The sequence below is a fragment of the Myotis davidii genome, unplaced genomic scaffold (assembly GCF_000327345.1).
Source record: "Myotis davidii unplaced genomic scaffold, ASM32734v1 scaffold268, whole genome shotgun sequence".
Classification (NCBI taxonomy): domain Eukaryota; kingdom Metazoa; phylum Chordata; class Mammalia; order Chiroptera; family Vespertilionidae; genus Myotis; species Myotis davidii.
This window is the reverse complement of record NW_006383015.1, coordinates 642,275-647,856: the sequence shown is the minus strand read 5'-3', so window position 1 is coordinate 647,856 and position 5,582 is coordinate 642,275. Positions and strand designations below refer to the sequence as shown.

General features: G+C 39.0%; 1 protein-coding gene across 2 annotated transcripts in view; it reads right to left on the bottom strand.

The window, feature by feature from the left end:
• Positions 1-5,576, bottom strand: part of SLAIN1 (SLAIN motif family member 1) — a 55,168-nt gene extending 49,592 nt beyond the window's left edge. For both annotated transcript variants that reach the window (XM_006778914.2, XM_006778915.2), the window contains exon 1: positions 5,561-5,576. The gene's annotated coding sequence lies outside the window, so the exon portion shown is untranslated. The remainder of the gene's footprint in view (positions 1-5,560) is intronic.
• Positions 5,577-5,582: the final 6 nt, after the last annotated feature.

The following is a 5,582-nucleotide window of genomic DNA, read 5'->3' as shown; positions in this document are numbered from 1 at the left end:
CTGCTACTTGAAAAACCTTTGAATTATTTTCTTTCTGGAAAATACAATCTGTACATATAAAAGGCTAATATGAAAAGTGTCCCCTTGGGGATTCGACCGGGAGTTTGATTACTCGCTATGACATGCACTGACCACCTGGGGGTGGTGCAGAATGAAGGAAGGCTTCGGCTGGCACCTGGCAGCTGGCAGCTGGGGAAGAGAGGCCCAGGCTGGCATCCGGAAGGCCCCAATCAGCCCTGATCGCTGGCCAGGCATAGGGACCCTACACGGCACAAATTTTTGTGCACCGGGCCTCTAGTAACAGTTATAATCATAATACAGGCATTATAATGATGTAATACAAAAATAATAAAAAACATGAGAAGGGAAAGGAGATATGGTGGTTTGGGGGTGAGGGGAAGAGAGCTCCTTCCAAAACAAGTCTACAGATGTCTAAGTTCATATTGTATAAAGACTTGAGAAGTAAAGAACAAAAGAAACAGGTAGAAGAGTATAAAGTGATGCCCGTGTGAAGGACTCGAAGGCAGGAACGAGTAGAGGACTGCTGCTTTCTATAATGAGCCTTCCTATAGGAGAGTTCTGAACTGCATACATCCTATTTATTGTATTACTTTGATAAAACTTTTGAAGTACTATGTAAATATATGGTATTAAGTGATTATTTTCAGAGTTAGTCTCCAAACAATGTAGCCCAGATAGCCTCAAGCCTACTCTTTCTATAGCTAAGAACTACAGCTGAATTCAAATAAAGAAGAAAAAAGACAAGAGAGATGCTGTAGCTACAAACTCCTTGAGTACAATATGTCTCTATGATTGGATAAATAAAGAAAAACCTGAATTTCTCCTCACTGGTCTAATCTTCTAAAAAGTCATTTTAAAAATTGCCTTATTCATTGTCATTACAATTCCAGCAACATTTTCAATATCCTATTTTGCCATCATTAATACAACATACCTCCTACTTGAAACTACTCTTTCAACTTCTATTGTTTAATTGATGGTATAATTGAGTCTGGCAAGAATATTTGAAATGTCCCACTCTGGTTTTCTCTAACTTTACTTCAATAACTTCCAAAAGCACATGACTAGAAATTGATCCTTCTCATAAACTATCTTCTTTTCCATATATGACCCTAGACTTAATTCATGTGCTAACGCTGGGAGATCAGAAGTAACACAAAGCCCATCATAATGCTTCAAATAAAATACTACTACTGCCCAGAAAAAAATCTTTATTATTCTGAAGTAAATGTTTTGGTTCTAAAGTCATCCTGCTCCAGATAATACAAAAGCAATATCTATTTAACTATCTACCTATATCTATCAACCTATAGATTGATAGAGATATACCTATATCTATATTATATCTCTCTCACACACACACCTGTCTCTAAAAAGTAACATGTAGCAATTTTCAAAGTAATTTTAAGAGACTTCAATCACAAGTTTTAAGGAAAGCTAAAACATCAGCACTAATAAGCAAAATCAATCAATCCCTAGTCAAATTAAACAGGGTTCAATTAACAAGCACCTGGCTAGGGTCAAACTGATAAGCCACTGCAAAAGAAAGGTACTACCACACTAAGCTATAAAAAGATATATGACATCTAAATTTTAGTTACTGAACTGTCCTATAGCAGACTCTCTCCTCTCCATCCACAGTTAAGTCTAAACTTCTATTTCAGTGTCTCCCTGAAGTATTTCGAAGTTACTCATTTCAAAGACACATCAGCATATATTTCAGTCAACTCCTCTTGGCTACTAGAAAACACTGCTGTTTTCAATTAGCATTGTCAGAAAGTGAAGCACCCTCTGGTCTTTTCACTGAAAATCAATTACGGAAAGAAAAAAAAAACAGTTTAGGTGGTCTAATTTAGCCGTGCCATATGTATAGTACAAGGTGTTCAACAGCTTTGATGAAAAATTGGCAAGGATTTTAGCCAGCTGTCTGAGGTCTTGGTGTTACACATGGAAAATGAATATTCATTCATTAAATTTTCTTCACTTTGTATACATAACATTTTTTCCTTCTAGAATTATGAACTTCCCTCCTGTCCTTTCCAGTTGGACAAGGTTAAAATCCCTTTACACAAGTCTCAGTATTCTGCTGATTACCACTCCACTAAAATAACGGCCCCGTTTTATGACTACATAGCATGTATTAGGCGGCATGTTTTTATTTTGGCATTTTCTGAATATAGACTTACCTTCCTGGTAGAGGTGTGCAAGAACTGACTTTCCCCAGTGCTACACTATCTTGAGAGCGCTCTGCTTTCCCACCTGTTTTCTCCAAGTTTGTTTTGCTTTCAAACAGTAGAAATGGGGAGTTTTTCTAACTCTGACCATAATGCACAAATACATTTACTATTTCAACCCAGGTCGCACACATGTAAAACTAAAATAAGTTTACCCAAGACAAGTCCGTATTGTAAGATATAATGCACTCTGATTGTATATTCTACTGCACTTCATTTAAAAAAAAAAATGCTGCCAAAACCAGTTTGACTCAGTGGATAGAGCGTCGGCCTGTGGACTGAGGGGTCCCAGGTTCGATTCCGGTCAAGGGCATGTACCTGGGTTGTAGGCACATCCCCAGTGGGAGATGTGCAGGAGGCAGCTGATTGGTGTTTCTCTCTCATCGATGTTTCTAACTCTCTATCCCTCTCCCTTCCTCTCTGTAAAAAATCAATAAAATATATTTAAAAACATAAAAAATAAAAAATAAATAAATAAAAATGCTGACAATCCACTAAGCTGACTTTATAGCCCACTAATGGTCACATCAAAGCTGAGGTAAATTCTCAGTGGTTTAAACACTTCTGAATTTGTGAAGACAATCTGGATTGTGGTCTTAATTCTTTCAGTACATAGCTGGAGGAGCTTACATAAGTCATTTCATTTAAGAACTTCAGTTCCTTAACAGTGAAATAAGGGAGCTGACACTATGGTATGGGACTATACTAACTGGACTTAAGAATTAAGGTTCTGGAGCTACAGTCAACTTTAATTTTCTGAGACATTTCATTCTAGCAGCACTGTGCTAAGATAACTAGGTGATATTATGGCAAAATTAAATACTTAAATTCAACTGAGATAAATATTTGAAGAAATAAGACAACTGCTTTGTTTCAAATCTTTTCATCAAAATGAAAAGCAAAACACATCGTTCTTCTTACATTAAAATTTTGTGTTGTTTCGTGATAGATAGAAATACATATAAGTTAAATAATCATTTGGAAAAAAGACCTAAGTCGAGACCACAAAACAGGGACATACAGTTTGCAGTGATGACAGAACTTTAGAGAGCTTTGCAAGCATTAACAAATTGGTTAAACCCTGGCGATTATTTATTCATCAAAAGGCCCAAATATTGCAATACCAAAATATCTCAATGCATAAATGCTATGATAGAAAGTTTCCTGTAAGTCAGGTGACCTTTAAAAATGTTAACATCCATCCCACTAAGATTAATGATCCCCTCCCTGTTTTTCCACCTGGGATTCTATTCCTAGGTTTTTTTTGAAGATAGAGTACTCTACAAATACTATGGCATTTGTCTGTAAAAACATTTGTACTGTCAAGGCAAGATTTACCTATTCACCTATGTACTTGAGGAGTAAATTAGTAGAACCTGCTACAATTTAAATTTGCTTCAAACCATCTAAAGTGCTGCTAGGCTAATCCAACTAAGTAGGTGATTTTTTTTAAAGTTATTTCAATGCTATTTTGCTTAAAAATAAACTACAAAAGGAAAGTCTAGATATCAAATACTAGCAATAGTTGGATGATAACTAATTATGGTAGAAATCCATTCAAAAAAGAAAATATTAAAAGCATATTAGTTATGTACACACTATCACCAATCTACTTATAAAATAGTAATAGCATAATAATTTTTAAATGCTAATATTTTAAGGCACATAATTAATCCCCATAAAAAAATACAAACAAGTTCCCTTCCATGACTTAGGTACATATCTTCAGAAAAGGTCAAATGGGGACTAAATCAACCCAAAATAATATGAGAGTGGCATAAGGTCTTATAGTTAGTGATAACCTAAGAACCACCAACAGAGCATTTTCCAGGACCATATTCAGGCTGAAACTGAGCTTACAATACACTTGGGTTCCACAAAAATAAAGGTGCACCTTCTAAAAAGAATGGCTTAAAGTTCCAGAAAGTAGCAAGTTGTCTTGATTTTTCATCTTGGAGCTACCACCAAAGAGTAAAGCACTGACAAGGAGGATGAATGCCTTACAAATGAATATGCTCCATGCATTTTGGTTCTCGGAGGCAAACCAATTAGTGAACGCACTTTACAGAGTTCTCACGTCAGTGTAAGGGAAAAGGAACAGCACGGTCCCCAAAAGGAAACCAGTAAGGTTCTCCATTTCCAAGTGCCTCCTGCGCAATCATGCAATAGGAAAACAAAGAAAGCCAGGAAAGCCCGGCTTGCAAAAGTAGGAAGGGCCTTAGATTTTAAAAATCAAGATAAAAGAGGGATTGCAGCTCTTCTTCAGGCCACTGCTGTGTGGAGGAGAGCGCTGTTCATGTACCCTGGCATGAACCTAAGTCCCACCCTAGACTAAGCTTCTACTCACCTGACCATACCCCACCACCTCTAGTGACTGAAGAAAGCATATTAGCATTACTCCGTGAGCAAGTTGCATGAAAAATAAACAATAAAAGAATTAGGACCCCTCCGAAGTGGCTCATTGATGGAAAGCAGAAAAAGCTAACCAGATTTCAACTGAAAAATAAATTCTGCCAGCCTCACATTTTTTGATAACTGAAAGTTTCTGGAAAAAAAATAATAAGTTCCTCTAATCTCACTTTTCTCCAACAGTTTAATTTTAAAAATTAAAAAAAGTCCCTTGGTTGCTAGGCAATAGAGTGTCTTCAAACTGCCACTCCATTCCCTAAAAAGCCCCCATTTTTTACAACATGATTGATAGGATAGGAAAGCCACCTTTTAAAAAAACAAAGTCAGTCTCTGAAATGAGGAGCTACCAAAGAAAACGCAGGGAATGGACGTGGGGCTGCACAACTGAGTGCAGGAGCACTCTGTGAGGATAGCTCCAACGCTAAGCAGCCTGGTACGCCACGGGAGGAGGGACCACACGCGAGCCCCATCCAGCCTCCGTGTGGGAAGAAAGAACAGAAACAGTCACAGGCTGAGGCCAACCCCTCCCCATCCCCCGTCACTACCGAAAAAAGACTGGGAAAAGGAGCAAGCCCGAGTAACAAAAGGAGAAAATTGCATGGGTTTTTCAATGAACGCGAACGAGGAGCTTGGGACCCAAAAATCAGCAGAGACCAGAATGCAAGGAGATGGAGGGACCAGTTCATCCCCTTCTGCGTGGCGGGAGCTCGTGGAAGGAAGCAGGTTTCCACCCTCAAGTTAAGCCTCCTTTCAGCGCCCAACTTGGCACCTGCCAGGCCACCACGTCCGGGGGCCCTGGCGAGCCCGCCCGCCCTACTCTGGCAGCCCACGCCCTCCCCGCCTTCCGGGGCCTCGGAGGCCAGGGTCCTGGGGCAGGGAGCGGAGCTCGGCAATACCAGGTGTAGTCGTCCTCGGTCC